This window comes from Sorex fumeus, unplaced genomic scaffold (genome assembly GCF_029834395.1).
Source record: "Sorex fumeus unplaced genomic scaffold, SorFum_2.1 ptg000073l, whole genome shotgun sequence".
Taxonomy (NCBI): Eukaryota; Metazoa; Chordata; class Mammalia; order Eulipotyphla; family Soricidae; genus Sorex; species Sorex fumeus.
In genome coordinates, this window is record NW_026606130.1 from 11,769,612 (window position 1) to 11,789,745 (window position 20,134).

The window sequence follows — 20,134 nt, forward strand, 5'->3', positions numbered from 1 at the left end:
AATAAGCCGAATCAGAAATTACAACAGAAACTACAGAAATTCAAAGGATCCTCAGGGAGTATTCAGAGAAACTTTATGCCACAGAACATGAAAAACTCGAGGAAATGAATAAATTCCTAGACTCCTACAGACTCCCAAGGCTAAAACAAGAAGACCTGGAATACCTGAACAGACCTAGCATCATCAAGGAAATTGAAATGGTAATAAAAAGTCTCCACAAGCACAGACATCCCGGCCCAGATGGATTCACTAGTGAATTCTTCCAAATCTTTAAAGAGGACTTACTCCCAATCCTCTTCAAACTTTTCCACAAAATTGAAATATCAAAAACACTTCCGCACAGTTATACGAAGCAAATATTACCCTGATAACAAAAGCAGATAGAGATACCACAAAGAAAGAGAATTACAGGCCGATATCCCTAATGAACAAAGATACGAAGATTCTCAACGAAATACTAACAAATAGAATCCAACAACTCATCAAAAAGATCATACGCCATGACCAAGGGGGATTCATCCTGGGGATGCAAGTATGGTTCAACACTCGGAAATCATTGAACATCATATCAATAGGAGAAAAGATAAAAACCATATGATCATATCAATAGATGCAGAGAAAGCATTTGACAAGATCCAGCACCCCTTTATGATGAAAACCCAAGCCAAAATGTGTATAGAGGGGACTTTCCTCAATATAGTTAAAGCCATCAACCACAAGCCTACAGCGAGCGTCATCCTCAATGGGGAAAAAACTTAGAGCCTTCCCTCTAAGATCAGCGATGAGACAAGGATGCCCAATCTATTCACTGCTGTTCAATATAGTGCTGGAAGTACTTGCAACAGCGATTAGGCAAGAAAAAGATATTAAGGTCATTCAGGTATAAAAGGAAGAAATCAAGCTCTCACTATTCTCAGATGATATGGTAATATACTTAGAGAACCCTATAACCTCCACCAAGAAACTCGTAGAAACAATAGACTCGTATAGTAAAGTTGCAGGCTATAAAGTCAATAGCCAAAAGTCCATGGCTTTTCTACATGCAAAGAGTGAGATAGAAGAAAGTGGTATGAAAAAAACAATCCCTTTCACAATTGTGCCACAGAAAATCAAGTAACTAGGAATCAGGTTAACTAAGGAAGTAAAGGACCTATACAAAGAAAACTACAAAATGCTACTTCAGGAAATAAAGGAGGCCATGAGAAAATTGAAAGATATCCCCTGCTCATGGATTGGGAAAACTAACATTTCATTGTCAAAATGGCAATACTTCTCAAAGCATTGTACAAATTCAATGTGATCCCTATAAGTATATCCATGACATTTTTCAAAGAAATGGAGCAAACGCTCCTGAAATTTATATGGACCAATAAGCCACAACGAATAGCTAAAGCAATTCTTAGGAAAAACCAAATGGGAGGAATCAACCTCCCTAACTCCAAACTCTACCACAAAGCAGTAATAATTAAAACAGCATGGTACTGGAACAAAGGCAGAGCTGCAGACCAATGGAACAGGCTTGAATATACTGACATCTCCCCTCAATTATATAATCATCTAATCTTTGAAAAAAGGAGGAAGAAATGTGAAGGGAAGTAAGGAAAGCCTCTTTAACAAATTGTGCTGACAAAACTGGACGGCTCCATGCAAAAAATGAGCTCAGATATCTGCCTAAAACAATGTACAAAAGTAAGATCAAAGTGGATTAAAGACCTAAACATCATACCAGAAACCCTAAGGTACATTGAAGACAAAATTAGCAAAACCTTCCATGACATTGAAGCTACTGCTATCTTCAAAGATGTTACGCCACTGGCCGAGCAAGTGAAAACAGAGATAGATAAATGGCACTATCTTAAACTAAGAAGCTTCTGCATCCCCAAAGAAACAGTGACCAAAATACAAAGACAGTTTACAGAATGGGAAAGGTTATTCACTGAATACACATCTGACAAGGGGTTGATATCAAGGATATATAAAGTACCAGAAATACCACTCCTGGGAATATATCCCAGAGCAACAAAAATGTATAGTCGAAGTGAGATCTGCACTTGTTTGTTCATTGCTGGACTCTTTACAATAGCCAGAATCTGGAAAAAGCCTGAGCGCTCAAGAACAGATGACTGGTTAAAGAAACTTTGGTACATTTACACAATAGAGTACTACGTAGTTGTTTGAAAAACTGAAGTCATGAAATTTACAGACAAGTGGTACTACATGGAAAGTATCATGCTAAGCCAAATGAACCAGAAAGAGAGGGACCGACATAGAAAGATTGCATTCATCTGAGGAACTTAAAGTAATAAAGTGGGAGACTAGCACACAAGAACAGCTGTGGCAAATACCATTTTGTTCACTCCATGGCTTGGAGGCCAGCCGCACACTCTAGGGGTAAAGGCAGCTCAGATAGAGAAGGAAGCACCAAATAAAGGGTGTTGTGAAGATCCATCCTGGATGGGAGATGCATGCTGAAAGTAGACTATAGACCTAACATGATTGCCACTAGATTCCTCTTTTGCAAACCACAGCACCCATAAGGAGAGAGGAAACAAAAGGGAGTTCCTTGCCACAGTGGTTGGGTGGGTTGGGGGATGAGTTTGTGGGAGGGATACTGGAATTAGTGATTGTGGAGATGGGCACTGGTGGAGGGATGGGTACTCGATATTTGTATAACTGAAACCCAAGCACAAAAATTTGTAAGTCTACAAGTGTACCTCATGGGGCTTCACTAATAAAAAAATTAAACAATTAACCCCAATTTACAATTTTGCCTCAGAAAATTAATTACCTAGAAATGGCTGTAACTAAAGAGATTAGAGGCCTATATGAAAAATACTAAAAAACACTTAAAGAAACAAAATAAGACACCATGAAATGGAAACACATACCCTGATTATGGATTGGTATAATTCACATTGTCAAAATGGCTCTATTTCCCAAACCATTTTACAATTTTTAAACAAAATTCCCATTTTATTTAAGTTGAAATAACCTATAAAAATTGATTTCCTTCACCAAAATCAGCAGGAATATTTTATATTATTCCCAGGAAACCCACAAAACAATAATTCTTGTGTGTTCTCCAAATTTTAGTTATAAATCAAGGTGAGATAGTAGATAATAGTCATGGAGAAAAGAGAAGAAAGCAAAACAAATCAGTTATCAGTACCCATGGCCTCTGATCCTTTCTTTACCATTAAATGCAAGTTCAATATATACTTGCTAAAAGCTTATGTAGGATCAACCAAGGAATGTAAACAGCGACAACCAGTTATGGAACAATAGCAGACTCGTCCATTCAAACTGTAATCTGTTTCTTTAAGTTCACTTGCTAAAGACAGAATCTACACTTAAACTCTACACTTTGACAAGCTCAAATTACTCTTGTAATTCTCTTTATCGTCCAGTACAGATTTTTTAATAGTAACACTTAGAACTCTTACCAGTCAAAGTTTAGATGTGAGCTTTATTGTAACATTTTATAAAATGAATTCCTTCCTCCCACACATCCTCAAAATTTATTTTTTCAAGGAACTGGTAACTCAATACCCAAATATCACATCCACAATGATAATATTATGTCTAAAATGACTTAACTAAATGAAAGTCCAAAGAGCACTAGCATATTTCACACAGAAGTGTAATGTGACACTTTCAATGCTATCTTTCAGAACAGTTCAGTCTCCAAAGCATGAATTCAAACTGGAGCCACTTAAATAGGAGTATGAATGAACATACCCAATGGGAAATCTACTGGTCAAGACAGTCAGTAACTGGGTGGCCTATATACATCATTGCTTTTCTATAAGATGCTTTCAAATTGAAGATAAACCCTATTTTAAAGTCTCCTAGTTATTTTCAACGGTTTCTGAATTATCTGTAGGAAGCTCTGACTTAGTTGTGTAGGGTTATTTTTTTCATACTAAATCAATATTTTATTTGCATTATTGAAACAAGAGTTCCACAGAAATTTGAGATGCAGTATACTTGTATGTAAGCAATCCATTAAACATTTCCTATTATTTTAATGTGAATCAACTTGGGAAAAACAAGTTAAACCTGATGTAATTATATGGATTAACAATTTTTTTTACAGTTGTAGATTTACAGTTTTTTGTGCTTGGGTTTCGATTATACAATGATCAGATACCCATCCCTCCACCAGTACCCATTTTCCACCACCATGGATAATATCCCCCCACCCCCATCCCCCCACCCACCCACCCCCGTCTCTGTGGCAGGGAAATCCCCTGTGTTCTCTCTCTCCCTTTGGGTGTTGTGGTCTGCAAAAGAGGCATTGAGTGGCAAACATGTGCAGTCCATAGTCTACTTTGGACATGCATCTTCCCTCCTGGGAGGATCTTCCAAACATCCTTTATTTGGTGCTCCCTTCTCTATCTGAACTGCCTTTTCTTCTAGGATACCCGGCTGGCCTCTAAGTTATGGAGTAATCCTCCTGGTGCTGATCTCAGCTATTCTTGGGTATTAATCTCATACTTTGTTACTTTATATCCCCCAGATGAATGCAATCTTTCTATGTCTATCCCTCTCTTTCTGACTCATTTCGCTTAGCATGATACTTTCCATATTGTACCACTTGTATGTAAATTTCATGACTTCATCTTTTCTAACAGCTACATAGTACTCCATTGTGTAGATGTACCAAAGTTTCTTTAGCCAGTCATCTGTTCTTGGGCATTCAGGTTTCTTCCATTTTCTGGCTATTGTAAAGAGTGCTGCAATGAACAAACAAGTGCAGATGTCACTTCGACTATACATTTTTGCCTCTCTGGGATATATTCCCAGGAGTGGTATTGCTGGGTCAAATGGGAGCTCAATTTCTAATTTTTTGAGAATCGTCCATACTGTTTTCCAGAAGGGCTGAAACAGTCGGCATTCAAACCAGCAGTGAAGGAGGGTCCCTTTTTCCCCACATCCGTGCCAGCACCGGCTGCTTTTGTTCTCTTGGATGTGGGCCAGTCTCTGAGGTGTGAGATGGTATCTCATTGTGGTTTTGATCTGCATCTCCCTGATGATTAATGATGTAGAGCATTTTCTCATGTGCTTTTTTGCCATTCGGATTTCTTCTTTGAGAAAGTTTCTGTTCATTTCATTGCCCCATTTTTGGATGGGGTTGGATGTTTTCTTCTTGTGGAATTTAACCAGTATTTTGTATATCCTGGATATCAACCCCTTGTCAGATGTGTATTTGGGGAATATCCTTTCCCATTCTGTAGACTGTCTTTGTATTTTGGTCACTGTTTCTTTGGAGGTGCAGAAGCTTCTTAGTTTAAGATAGTCCCATTTATCTATCTCTGTTTTCACTTGCTCGGCCAGTGGCGTGGCATCTTTGAAGATACCATTAGCTTCAATGTCATGAAGGGTTTTGCCAACTTTATCTTCAATGTACCTTATGTTTTCTGGTCTGATGGGTCTGATGTTGAGGTCTTTAATCCATTTTGATCTTACTTATGTACATGGTGTTAGACAGAGTTCTGACCATATATTTTTGCATGTAGCCGTCCAGTGATGCCAACACAATTTATTAAAGAGGCTTTCCTGACTACACGTCACATTACTTGCACCTTTATCAAAGATTAGATGATCATATGATTGAGGGGAGATGTCAGTGTATTCAACCCTGTTCCAGTGGTCTGCAGTTCTGCCTTGGTTCCAGTACCATGCTGTTTTAATTATTACTGCTTTATAGTACAGTTTGAAGTTAGGGAGGTTGATTCCTCCCATTTTCTTTTCCCCAAGAATTGCTTTAGCTATTCGTGGGGGCTTATTGTTCCATATAAATTTCAGGAGTGTTTGCTCCATTTCTTTGAAGAATGTCATGGGTATCCTTATAGGGATTGCATTGAATTTATACAATGCTTTCTGTAGTATTGCCATTTTGACAATGTTCATTCTCCCGACCCATGAGCAGGGGATATCTTTCCATTTACTCACGTCCTCTTTTATTTCCTGAAGGAGCGTTTTGTAGTTTTCTTTGTACAGGTCCTTTACTTCCTTAGTTAAGCTGATTCCTAGGCACTTGATTTTCTGGGGCACAACTGTGAACGGGATTGTTTTTTTCATGTTGCTTTCTTTTCTCTCACTGTTTGCGTATAGGAAAGCCATGGACTTTTGGGTATTGATTTTATAACCTGCAACTTTACTATACGAGTCTATTGTTTCTAGGAGTTTTTTGGTGGAGGTTATTGGGTTCTCTAAGTAGAGTATCATATCATCTGCGATTAGTGAGAGCTTGATTTCTTCCTTTCCTACCTGAATGCCCTTAATATCTTTTTCTTGCCTAATCGCTATTGCAAGTACTTCCAGTACTATATTGAACAGCATTGGAGAGAGTGGGCATCCCAGTCTCGTCCCTGATCTTAGAGGGAAGGCTCTCAATTTTTCCCCATTGAGGATGATGCTTGCTGTAGGCTTGTGGTAGATGGCTTTAATTATGTTGAGGAAGGTCCCCTCTATACCCATTTTGGCTAGGGTTTTCATCATAAAGGGGTGCTGGATCTTGTCAAATGCTTTCTCTGCATCTATTGATATGATCATATGCTTTTTATTTTTTCTTTTGTTGATATGATGGATTATGTTGATTGATTTTCGAATGTTAAACCATCCTTGCATCCCTGGGATGAATTCTACATGGTCATGGTGTATGATCTTTTTGAGGAGTAGTTGGATTCTATTTGCTAGTAGTTTGTTGAGGATCTTTGCATCTGTGTTCATCAGGGATATCGGCCTGTAATTCTCTTTCTTTGTGGTATCTCTGTCTGCTTTTGGTATCATTGTGATATTTGCTTTGGAGAAACTGTTCGGAAGTGTTTTTGATATTTCAATTTCGTGGAAAAGCTTAAAGAGCATTGGGAGTAAGTCCTCTTTAAAGATTTGGAAGAATTCACTAGTGAATCCAATCGGGCCAGGGCTTTTGTGCTTGGGGAGACGTTTTATTACCATTTCAATTTCCTTGATGGTGATGGGTCTGTTCAGGTATTCCAGGTCTTCTTGGTTCAGCCTTGGGAGTCTGTAAGAGTCTAGGAATTTATCCATTTCCTCGAGGTTTTGATGTTCCGTGGCATAAAGATTCTCAAAGTACTCCCTGAGGATCCTCTGAATTTCTGTGGTTTCTGTTGTAATGACCCTCTTTTCATTTCTGATTCGGTTTATTAGGGTTTTCTCTCTCCCTTTCTTTGTGAGTTTTGCTAGAGGATTATCGATCTTGTTAATTTTCTCAAAGAACCAGCTTTTGGTTTCATTGATCTTTTGGAATTTTTTTGGGTTTCCATCTCGTTAATCTCTGCTCTGCGTTTTATTATTTCCTTTCTCCTGTTCGGGTTGTGCTCCTTTTTATTGTCCTTCTCGAAGCTCTTAAGCTGTGAGGTTAGGTTACTTATGTGTACTCGCTCCTCCTTCCTGAGGAATGATTGTAGAGCTATAAACTTTCCTCTTAACACAGCCTTTGGTGTGTCCCATAAGTTTTGGAAACTCGTGTTCTCATTTTCATTCGTTTCTAGGAATCTTTTGATTTCCTCTTTGATTTCCTGTTAATCCACTCGTTGTTCAATAGTGCACTGTTTAATTTCCAGGTTTTTGTTTTAGTTTTCTGTTTTTGTGTGTGATTTACCTCTAATTTCAGCGCATTATGGTCTGAAAAGATTGTTGATACAATCTCTATCTTCTTAATTTTATGGAGGCATGTTTTGTGGCTCATCATGTGGTCTATCTTGGAGAATGTTCCATGTACGCTTGATAAGAATGTGTATTCAGCTTTTTGTGGATGAAGTGTCCTGTATATATCTACTAAGTCCCTTTCTTCCATTGTTTCCCTCAAATGAAGTATGTCCTTGCTAAGCTTGAGTCTGGTTGATCTATCAAGAGGTGACAAAGCAGTGTTGAAGTCTCCCACTAGTATTGTGTTGCTATTGATGTCTTTTTCCAAATCTATGAGTAGTTGTTTTAAGTACTTTGCTGGTCTCTCATTAGGTGCATATACATTTATTATTGTAAGTTCTTCCTGTTGTACAGATCCTTTGATCAATAAGAAATGGCCTTCACTGTCTCTTATGACCTTCCTCACTCTGAAATCGATGTGGTCTGATATAAGGATGGCTACCCCAGCTTTTTTCTGGGAGCTGTTTGCCTGTAGGATTGTTTTCCAGCCTTTGACTCTGAGTCTGTGTTTGCTTTGACTATTGAGATGCGTTTCTTGCAGGCAGCAGAATGTTGGGTTCAATTTTCTTATCCATCCTGCCACTCTATGTCTTTTAATTGGTGCGTTTAGCCCATTGACATTGAGAGAGATTATTGTTATGGGATTTTGTCCCATTGTTCTGTTAAAATTTGGTGTATTTGAGGGGCCTTTCTTGCCTTAAAGTAGCCCATTTAGTTGTTCTTGTAACCATGGTTTTGAGTCTATGAACTTCCTAAGCTGTTGTTTGTCTGTGAAACTGTGTGTTGTTCCTTCTATTATGAATTAGAGTCTTGCTGCGGAAAGTATTTTTGGGGAGGCATTTATTTCATTGAGTTTTTTCACTATGTCCCACCACTGTTTACCGGTAATGAGGGTTTCATCAGAAAAATCAGCTGTGAATTTTAAGGATGCTCCTTTGTAAGAGATTTCTTTTTTTGATCTTGCTGCTTTCAGAATTTTGTCTCTGTCTAAGGTTTTGGTCATTTTGATCAGAATGTGTCTTGGGGTATTTTTATTCGGATTTCTTCTAGCTGGTACCCTTCGGGCCTCCTGAATGTGGTCACAAGTTTTCTTCAGCTCTGGAAACGTTGTAGCAATGATGTCTTTGACAGTTTCTTCTTCATCAAGGTTTTCTTCCTATTCATCTGGTAAATTCCAATAATTCTTATGTTACCCCTCTTGGCTTCATCACGATCTTCTCTTGCCATCTGTTCCCGAATTGTGAGTCTCTTTTCCATTTTCTGCTCTTTTCTGGAGAGTCTCTGAACTTCATCTTCGAGCTCATTGATTCTGTTCTCAGCCGCTCTTACTCTGCTGCTGAGACCTTCAACTGAGCTTTTCAATTCGCCTACGAGATTTTTCAGGTCTGACATTTCCGTATGCATTTTCCTCATTTCTGCCTTCAGAACCTCTTGTCTTCTATTGGCATTGCTTTCCATTGTTTCTTTTAATTCCCTAAGCATCCTAAGTAGCTCCCTTCTGAATTCCTCGTCAGAGAGGTTGTCTAACACTACAGTAGTGTTAGTGTCATCTGGGCTAGACTCTTCAATATGAAAGTTTGGTGGGCTTTTGCGTTGCTTTACCATTGTGAGAGGTGTGGTTTAGTCCTTCACTTTCACTGTTACTATTCTGCTTGATATGCAGTGTGAGTTAAGATAGGCTTCTGAGTTATTGTCTACTGCGTTTCAAGTGGCTGAGATAAAATAGAGAAGTTTCCATCTAAGAAGGTAGCTTATGGTTCCTACGGCATACGTAGTGGGAAAATATTTCGCGGCTGCATATGCGGCCGCGGCTCTGGGTAGATTCCCTGGAACTGGGCGAGGAGTTGGGAATGTCAACTGTTTGGAATTGGAGACTTTCAGCTTTGTTGCCCAGAGCTGGGCCTCCGTGCCCGTCCCGCGCAGATCAGGGGTTGAAAACCGGCTTTCTAGGAGCTGGATCTAGCTGCGCATGCCCAGCGAGGTTCCGAGGTCCTTGAGGGCGGGCTGTACCTGTTTGGAATTGGAGCCGTTCAGCTTTGTTGCCCAGAGCTGGGCCTCCGTGCCTGTCCCGCGCAGATCAGGGGTTGAAATACCGGCTTTCTAGGAGCTGGATCTAGCTGCGCATGCCCAGAGAGGGTCCCAGGCCCTTGGGGGCGGGCTGTACCTGTTCGGAACTGGCGCCGTTCAGCGTTGTTGCCCAGAGCTGGGCCTCTGTGCCCGTCCCGCGCAGATCAGGGGTTGAAAACCGGCTTTCTTGGAGCTGGATCTAGCTGTGCATGCCCAGAGAGGGTCCCAGGCCCTTGGGGGCGGGCTGTACCTGTTTGGAATTGGAGCCGTTCAGCTTTGTTGCCCAGCGCTGGGCCTCCATGCCCGTCCCACGCAGATCAGGAGTTGAAAACCTGCTTTCTAGGAGCTGGATCTAGCTGCGCATGCCCAGAGTGGGTCCCAGGCCCTTGGGGGCGGGCTGTACCTGTTTGGAATTGGAGCCGTTCAGCTTTGTTGCCCAGAGCTGGGCCTCAGTGCCCGTCCCGCGCAGATCAGGGGTTGAAAACCTGCTTTGTAGGAGCTGGATCTAGCTGCGCATGCCCAGAGAGGGTCCCAGGCCCTTGGGGGCGGGCTGTACCTGTTTGGAATTGGAGCCGTTCAGCTTTGTTGCCCAGAGCTGGGCCTCCGTGCCCGTCCCGCGCAGATCAGGGGTTGAAATACTAGCTTTCTAGGAGCTGGGTCTAGCTGTGCATGCCCAGAGAGGGTCCCAGGCCCTTGGGGGCGGGCTGTTCCTGTTTGGAATTCGTGTAGGGTTTTATATATGTGTCCACCATTAAATCCAAATCATGTTTTATATCAATATGTATATTAATCAAATCCAAGTTACTCGACCTCTGATCTCTCAAAGTCTTCCTCGGATGAGCTTTGAGACGCTTCCAGCCATTTTCATAGCATTCTTTCTCTACTTTTATCACAGGAAGAATACACAGGATCTTTAGCAATTCATAAACGTTTGAAAAAAATTGATGTCTGGCAAATGGAGGGCTTCATAATTAGTAGAAGGAAGTTCTAAATCTTTCTCTCTGTGTTTCCACTTGATTCTCCAACAATGCATCTGCTCAGAGAGTATTTGGCAGGTCACTTCTGTATATGTCAGCATGGTGTTCCTCCGACGTGTTGAATTTGAGTTGACCCATGACAGAAGGCACCAGATAAAGCGTTTCACAGCTTTGAGGTGCTATTCTGAGAGTATGTCTTTCAGTTCCTGAATAATAGGCTCCACTAATGGAACACTTAGAATTTCTTTCTAGTAATTCTCAGAAGTCAGCTGAGATTCCAGCTTACTTTGCTGAGCTCTGAGGAATTTCCCGGGGAGTTTCATCTGAACATCAAGTTTGGCTGCCAAACCAAAATTGGCTTCCGCAAAACAAAATTCATGATAAAATTTGATATTTTCCATAACTTCATTTGGTGAATGCATAACAGCAGTCAAACTACTGTCTGCAAAGAAGACGTCAGTTTCTGCCCCTGAAGGTTTTTCCCAAAGGCTCTTGTAAAAGTTAACACATTTTTAAGAACAACAACAGAAACAGTGAAATCAAAATCTGTTACTGCTCTACAGAGCACAAATGCTCTGCCAGATACACAGTGATTTAATCTAACATTTGTGTCACTGATAATTCCATCTAAACATAAACAAGTGCATGCAGGAGGTGGACTACAATTTCAAAAGCATCACACCTGCCTGTCCACTGAGAATGGCAAATTTCCTTAAGTTCTTTACCCCTTTCTTCATTGCTCCTAAAGAGGCCAGAAATTACATCATCAAGCTCTAAGAGCAGTTGTGGTAACCAGTAGAAAAACGAGCAAACTTTCGTAATGGTTCCTAATGCAATAGATACTCCCATAACAGGCACTATTTTTGCCAACCACATATTTAAGGCACAGGAAGAGCAGAGTGTGTAGAGAGCGTGGGGTATTTTTCTAAAAGTATAAAAGCAACGACTTTCATTTTGGAAGAAAATCCACTGGACACAATGTAAGCCTGTCCACGGTAATATTCCATGATGAGTCCCCACTTCTCAGATATTGTCATATGAGAATTCATAACCAAAATTTCTGTATCAGCTTCATACGGCAGAAAGCCCACAAGCTCTTCTCTCAGATTATGAATGAGAACCATCGACAAACCTCACCAACATGGGCAGCTGCTCTTCCCCTGCTATGTCCACGACCTCGTCAGTGATGATGGAAAAGTAGTGAGAGTCTCTTAGGTCCCCGAGGGTTCGTTCCCGAATACAGCCCTCACAAATTTCCAGCATCTGTTACTGCTGTGTTTTCGAGCAGAACAATGTATTTTGATGTTGTCTCAAAGCGCATTCTTAGAATCTCTTCACCAGAATTTATTCGGCACTCCAGCAGTGCTTGGAAGTTATTAGGAGTAAAGAGACCTTCTGGGATTTCATCAGCTTCATGTCCATCCAGAGGTATATATTGTTTTGCCATGAGAATCAAAATTTCAAACAAAGATTATAAGTATTCCTTAATTTTCTTCTCCTGAAGTGTTAAAGGTAAAATGTCTTCATCCTATTCTTTAGCCCCCTCTTCTGCACTGGAGTTCTGAGTATTGCTGTTGTTTAATTCCTTGTGCTTTTGTTCCTGTTCAGATGTTTCCTCATTTTTTTTTCTTTTTCAGAGTCCTGGTTTCATCTTCTCTCAATTATTTTATCTGTTTTCTGTGTCTACTATGTGGATTGTTCAAATGGCTGATAAGATCAAATATTTTTGGTATTTCCTTATCTCCTTTGATTCTGTTGAGAACAAAGCAGTCATTGAAGCCCTAGACAGTCAGGGCATTCAATCTCAATACATGAAGATCCTTCGTGAGCTATATTACGAATTCACTACCAGGATCTCACCATTCTACAAAGAAGTAATCATTGATTTCAAGAGAGGGGTTTGGCAGGGTGATACCATTTCACCGAAACTCTTCAGTGCCATCCTCGAGAACATCATGCGATGACTGGAATGGGAAGGAATGGGAGTGAAGATAGATGGTCAACAACTATACCACCTCCGCTTTGCTGATGACATTGTTTTAATAACACCAAACATTGGCCAAGCGGCACAAATGCTGACCAACTTTGACCATGAGTGTGGAAAGGTCGGACTACATCTGAATCTTATGAAGACAATATTTATGAGAAACAGCCTCATTCCTGACACCCCATTCGCTCTCAACGGAACGACCATCTCCGAATGCAACAGCTATGTGTACCTAGGTCGAGAAGTCAACATGACAAATGACCTGGCACCCGAGCTGCGCAGGAGGAAGCGAGCGGCTTGGAACGTCTTCAAGAGTGTCGAAGAAATAGCTAACAAGACAAAGAACCTCCAGCTCTGGGCACATATCTTTGATTCCACTATTCTTCCTGCAATAACATACTCCTCAGAGACCTGGACCCTACTCAAACAGGATGAGAATGCTATTCGGGTCTCCCAAAGAGGAATTGAAAGAGTTATGCTTGGAGTATCACGTTTCACTTAAATGAGAGAAAGAATCCTGAGTTCCAACCTCCGTCGACGCTCAAGAATCAGGGACGCTGTCTCGTTTGCCAAGGTGTCAAAAATAAGATGGGATGGTCACGTAATGAGATTTAAAGACAACTGCTGGACTAGAGCTGTTACCGACTGGATTCCACGGGATGTCAAAAGACCGTGTGGCTGCCCACCTACCAGCTGGTCAGACTTCTTCATCAAGATCATGAACGAGAGATTCCCGCCTGAAGCCCAGTGGGGAAAGCGCCCGTCCATCTCCAAGGGACCCGACCACCAGTCCCTCAGCTCCTCCCCTACAGGTGGGTCGGGGGCGTCCAGCCAGGAAGTGCTCCTGCCCCCCCAGCCGCGCCTCAGATTCCCCCCTGAAGCCCAGTGGGGAGACTGTAGACCACCCTTCCTCCATTCCAGGATCCTGGGTGGGTGTCGCCTGGGACAGGCTCGGGGCGTGGCCACCAGGAAAGGGGCGTGGCCTCTTAAAAGTGGGCGTGGCCTTCTCCTTGGCGGGCGGCCGCTAATGCGGCCGCAGTTATATCACTCACATCAACCACTCAGGACTCCCATCCCACAACTTGCTGCCTAATATCAACCAAACATTTCCCACCTCTTCTACTGCAATCCAACAACAAAACACTCGCCTACTCAAGTTCCAACAAACACCTGTTTGAAAACGGCTGTATAAGTTCATTTCCAAATAGCACCTCCTCCAAAAGTTTCACTCAATGTCTGTTATAAAACAAAGAATAACGCCTGACTGAGAAGAACGTCAAACTCAGAAACGTAGAAGGGTACCTACCATGGACAAAAACTTATCCATAATCCCTTCCCACTATAAGAGAGAATAGTATAATCTGTGCTGGACGAACCGAGGCCCATTGTTTGGCAACAAAACTGAACGGCTCCTGGCAGTCTCTCCTCATTCAACCAGGTACAGCCTGCCCCACGGCTTGAGACTCCCCCAGGAAATGCACAGCTAGCTTGATCCCCTAGAATTGCCGGTTTTCTCCCATGACCTGCGCAGGACGGGAACTGAGGCAACATCAGATACCGCGGCAACAAAGCTGAAGGGATCTGGGAACTCTCTCCTCACTCAACCAGAATAGTAACAGTGAACGTGAAGGACTAAAGCACACTCCTCACAATCGTAAAGCAACGCAAAAGCCCACCAAACTTTCTTATTGAAGAGGCAAGCCCAGAAGACACCAACAGTACTGTAGTATTAGACAACCTCTCTGACAAGGAATTCAGAAGGGAGCTACTTAGGATGCTTAGGGAACTAAAAGAAACAATGGAAAGCAATGCCAATAAAAGACAAGAGGATTTGAAGGCAGAAATGAGAAAAATGCAATCGGAAATGTCGGACCTGAAAACCCTGGTAGGCGAATTGAAAACCTCAGTGGAAGGCCTCAGAAGCAGAGTAACAGCTGCTGAGAACAGAATCAGTGAGCTTGAAGACGAAGTTCAGAGACTCGCCAGAAAAGAGCAGAAAATGGAAAAGAGACTCACAATTCGGGAACAGATGGCAAGAGAAGATCGTGATGAAGCCAAGAGGGGTAACATAAGAATTATTGGAATCCCAGAGGTACAGGAAGAAAACCTTGATGAAGAAGAAACTGTCAAAGACATCATTGCTACAACGTTTCCAGAGCTGAAGAAAACTTGTGACCACATTCAGGAGGCCTGAAGGGTACCAGCTAGAAGAAATCCGAATAAAAATACCCCAAGACACATTCTGATCAAAATGACCAAAACCTTAGACAGAGACAAAATTCTGAAAGCAGCAAGATCGAAGAAAGAAATCTCTTACAAAGGAGCATCCTTAAAATTCACAGCTGATTTTTCTGATGAAACCCTCATGGCCCGAAAACAGTGGCGGGACATAGTGAAAAAACTCAATGAAATAAATGCCTCTCCAAAAATACTTTACCCAGCGAGACTCTCATTCATAATAGAAGGAACAACACACAGTTTCACAGACAAACAACAGCTCAGGAAATTCATAGACTCAAAACCATGGTTACAAGAACAACTAAATGGGCTACTTTAAAGCAAGAAAGGCCCCTCAAATACACCAAATTTTAACAGAACAATGGGACAAAACCCCATAACAATAATCTATCTCAATGTCAATGGGCTAAACGCACCAATTAAAAGACACAGAGTGGCAGGATGGATAAGAAAATTGAACCCAACATTCTGCTGCCTGCAAGAAACGCATCTCAATAGTCAAAGCAAACACAGACTCAGAGTCAAAGGCTGGAAAACAATCTTACAGGCAAACAGCTCCCTGAAAAAAGCTGGGGTAGCAACGTTAATATAAGACCACATCGATTTCAGAGTGAAGAAGGTCATAAGAGACAGTGAAGGCCATTTCTTATTGATCAAAGGATCTGTACAACAGGAAGAACTTACAATAATAAATGTATATGCACCTAATGAGAGACCAGCGAAGTACTTAAAACAACTACTCATAGATTTGGAAAAAGATATCAATAGCAACACAATACTAGTGGGAGACTTCAACACCGCTTTGTCACCTCTGGATAGATCAACCAGACTCAAACTTAGCAAGGACATACTTAATCTGAGGGAAACAATGGAAGAAAGGGACTTAGCAGATATATACAGGTCAATTCATCCTCAAAAGGCTGAATACACATTTTTCTCAAGCGTACATGGAACATTCTCCAAGACAGGCCACATGCTGAGCAAAAAACATACCTCCATAAAATTAAGAAGATAGAGATTGTATCAACAATCTTCTCAGACCACAATGCGCTTAAATTAGAAGTAAATCACACACAAAAAGAGAAAACTAAATCAAACACCTGGAAATTAAACAGTGCGCTATTTAACAACGAGTGGCTTAGAATGGAAATCAAAGAGGAAATCAAAAGATTCCTAGAAACGAATGAAATTGAGGACACGAGTTACCAAAACTTATGGGACACAGCAAAAGCTGTCTTAAGAGGAAAGTTTATAGCTCTACAAGCATTCCTCAGAAAGGAGGAGCGAGCCCACATAAATAAACTAACCTCACATCTTAAGAGCTTGGAGAAGGACCAACAAAAGGAGCACAACCCGAACAGGAGGAAGGAAATAATAAAACTCAGAGCAGAGATTAATGAGATGGAAACCCAAAAAACAATTCGAAAGATCAATGAAACCAAGAGCTGGTACTTTGAGAAAATTAACAAGATCTATAAGCCTCTAGCAAAACTCACAAAGAAGGGGAGAGAGAAAACCCTAATAAACCGATTCAGAAATGAAAAGGGGGTCATCACAACAGAAATTACAGAAATTCAAAGGATCCTCAGGGAGTACTTTGAGAAGCTTTCTGCCACGGAACATCAAAACCTCGAGGAAATGGATAAATTCCTAGACTCCTACAGACTCCCAAGGCTGAACCAAGAAGACCTGGAATACCTGAACAGACCTATCACCATCAAGGAAATTGAAATGGTAATAAAACGACTCCCCAAGCACAAAAGCCCTGGCCCGGATGGATTCAATAGTGAATTCTTCCAAATCTTTAAAGAAGACTTACTCCCAATCCTCTTTAAGCTTTTCCACGAAATTGAAATATCAAAAACACTTCCGAACAGTTTCTACGAAGCACATATCACACTGATACCAAAAGCAGACAGAGATACCACAAAGAAAGAGAATTACAGGCCGATATCCCTGATGAACATAGACGCAAAGATCCTCAACAAACTACTAGCAAATAGAATCCAACTACTCATCAAAAAGATCATACACCATGACCAAGTAGGATTCATCCCAGGGATGCAAGGATAGTTCAACATTCGGAAATCAATCAACATAATCCACCATATCAACAAAAGAAAAGATAAAAAGCATATGATCATATCAATAGATGCAGAGAAAGCATTTGACAAGGTCCAGCACCCCGTTATGATGAAAAGCCTGGCCAAAATGGGTATAGAGGGGACTTTCCTCAACATAGTTAAAGCCATCTACCACAAGCCTACAGCAAGCATCATCCTCAATGGGGAAAAACTGAGAGCCTTCCCTCTAAGATCAGGGACGAGACAAGGATGCCCACTCTCTCCACTGCTGTTCAATAGAGTACTGGAAATACTTGCAATAGCGATTAGGCAAGAAAAAGATATTAAGGGCATTCAGGTAGGAAAGGAAGAAATCAAGCTCTCACTAATCGCAGATGATATGTTACTATACTTAGAGAACCCAATATCCTCCACCAAAAAACTCCTAGAAACAATAGACTCGTGTAGTAAAGTTCCAGGCTATAAAATCAATAACCAAAAGTCCATGGCTTTCCTATACGCAAACAGTGAGAGAGAAGAAAGCAACATGAAAAAAACAATCCCATTCACAATTGTGCCCCAGAAAATCAAGTACCTAGGAATCAGCTTAACTAAGGAAGTAAAGGACCTGTACAAAGATAACTACAAAATGCTACTTCAGGAAATAAAAGAGGACATGAGGAAATGGAAAGATATCCCCTGCTCATGGGTCGGGAGACTGAACATTGTCAAAATGGCAATACTACCGAAAGCATTGTATAAATTCAATGCAATCCCTATAAGGATACCCATGACATTCTTCAAAGAAATGGAGCAAACACTCCTGAAATTTATATGGAACAATAAGCCCCCACGATTAGCTAAAGCAATTCTTGGGAAAAGAAAATGGGAGGAATCAACCTCCCTAACTTCAAACTCTACTACAAAGCAGTAATAATTAAAACAGCGTGGTACTGGAACAAAAGCATAACTGCAGACCAATGGAACAGGGTTGAATAAACTGACATCTCCCGTCAATCATATGATCATCTAATCTTTGATAAAGGTGCAAGAAATGTGAAGTGGAGTACGGAAAGCCTCTTTAACAAATTGTGCTGGCATCACTGGACGGCTACATGCAAAAAATTGGGCTCAGAACTCTGCCTAACACCATGTACAAAAATAAGATCAAAATGGATTAAAGACCTCAACATCAGACCAGACACCATAAGGTACATTGAAGACAAAGTTGGCAAAACCCTCCATGACATTGAGGCTAATGTTACTTTCAAAGATGCCTCACCACTGGCCGAGCAAGTAAAAACAGAGATAGATAAATGGGACTATCTTAAACTAAGAAGCTTCTGCACCTCCAAAGAAACAGTGACCAAAATACAAAGACAGTCTACAGAATGGGAAAGGATATTCACCGAATGAACATCTGACAAGGGGTTGATAACAAGGATATACAAAATACTGGTGGAACTCCACAAGAAGAAAACATCCAACCCCATCAAAAATGGGGCAATGAAATGAACAGAAACTTTTTCAAAGATGAAATCCGAATGGCAAAAAAGCACATGAGAAAATGCTCTACATCATTAATCATCAGGGACATGCAGATCAAAACCACAATGAGATACCATCTCACACCTCAGAGACTGGCCCACATTCAAAAGAACAAAAGCAACCGATGGTCGCGCGGATGTGACGAGAAAGGAACACTCCTTCATTGTTGGTGGGAATGTCGACTAGTTCACCCCTTTTGGAAAACAGTATGGAGGTTTCTCAAAAAATTAGAAATTGAGCTCCCATTTGACCCAGCGATACCACTCCTGGGAATATACCCCAGAGAGGCAAAAATGTGTAGTCGAAGTGACATCTGCACTTGTTTGTTCATTGCAGCACTCTTTACAATAGCCAGAAACTGGAAGAAACCTGAGTGCCCAAGAACAGATGACTGGTTAAAGAAACTCTGGTACATCTACACAATGGAGTACTATGTAGCTCTTAGAAAAGATGAAGTCATGAAATTTACATACAAGTGGTACAATATGGAAAGTATCATGCTAAGCGACATGAGTCAGAAAGAGAGGGATAGACATAGAAAAATTGCATTCATCTGGGGGATATAAACAAAATATGAGATCAATACCTAAGAATAGCTGAGATCAACACCAGGAGGATTACTCCATAACTTAGAGGCCAGCCGGATATTCTAGGGGAACGGGCTGTTCAGATAGAGAAGGGAACACCAAATGAAAGGTGTTTGGAGGATCCTCCCAGGAGGGAAAATGCATGTTGAAAGTAGACTATGGACTGAATATGATTGCCACTCAATGCCTCTTTTGCAGACCACAACACCCAAAAGGAGAGAGAGAACAAAGGGGAATGCCCTGCCACAGAGGCAGGGTGGGAGGGGGGTGGGGGAAATGGGCACTGGTGGAGGGATGGGTATTTGATCATTGTATGAAACTCAGGCACAAAGATTTGTAAATCTACAACTGTACCTCATGGTGCTTCACTAATAAAAAAAAATATCATGAACAATCGGTTTGAGGCCCTTTGTTTTCCTAGAGCGAACAGACGCCATTGGGCTACGCTAGCACGCGACAGGGACAAATGGAGATGTTTCTGGCACCCACTCGAGCAAATCGACGATTAACGGGAAGTCAAGTGATCAAGTGATCAAGTGATTGCCTTATCTCAATGAACTGTCCTATAAGGACTCGTTCTATAAATCATAGAGGTCTCAAAGCGTTTGGCACGTTATTGATAATGTTTACTTAGTTGATCTGCTATTTTATCTTCTCAGTCTGCTCTCCTACAATTCTCCACCCATGTCTGGCACCTGGCTGGGTCCCGCAGGAACCCGAAGAAGGCCAGGTAGAACTATGTGCTCTTGCGCGTGCAGTTAGGGGCCACGCAGAATCTCGTCATCATAGCTCGCACGCACAGGAAAGGAAAGATAAAATCATATTACTATCAACTGATGCAAAGAAAGCTTTTGATAAATCTCTAACACCGATTTATAATAAAAGTCCACAACAAGAAAGGTATGAAAGTAAATCGTCTAAAGATATTAATAACCAATTACAACAAATACACAATTAATATTATAATTTCTGAGGAAAGGCTGAAGAATT

At 41.3% G+C, this 20,134-nt stretch overlaps 1 pseudogene; it reads right to left on the reverse strand.

Annotated features, from left to right (window-relative positions):
• Window positions 1-3,622: 3,622 nt before the first annotated feature.
• LOC130038228 (52 kDa repressor of the inhibitor of the protein kinase-like) lies at window positions 3,623-19,928 on the reverse strand (annotated as a pseudogene).
• Window positions 19,929-20,134: the final 206 nt, after the last annotated feature.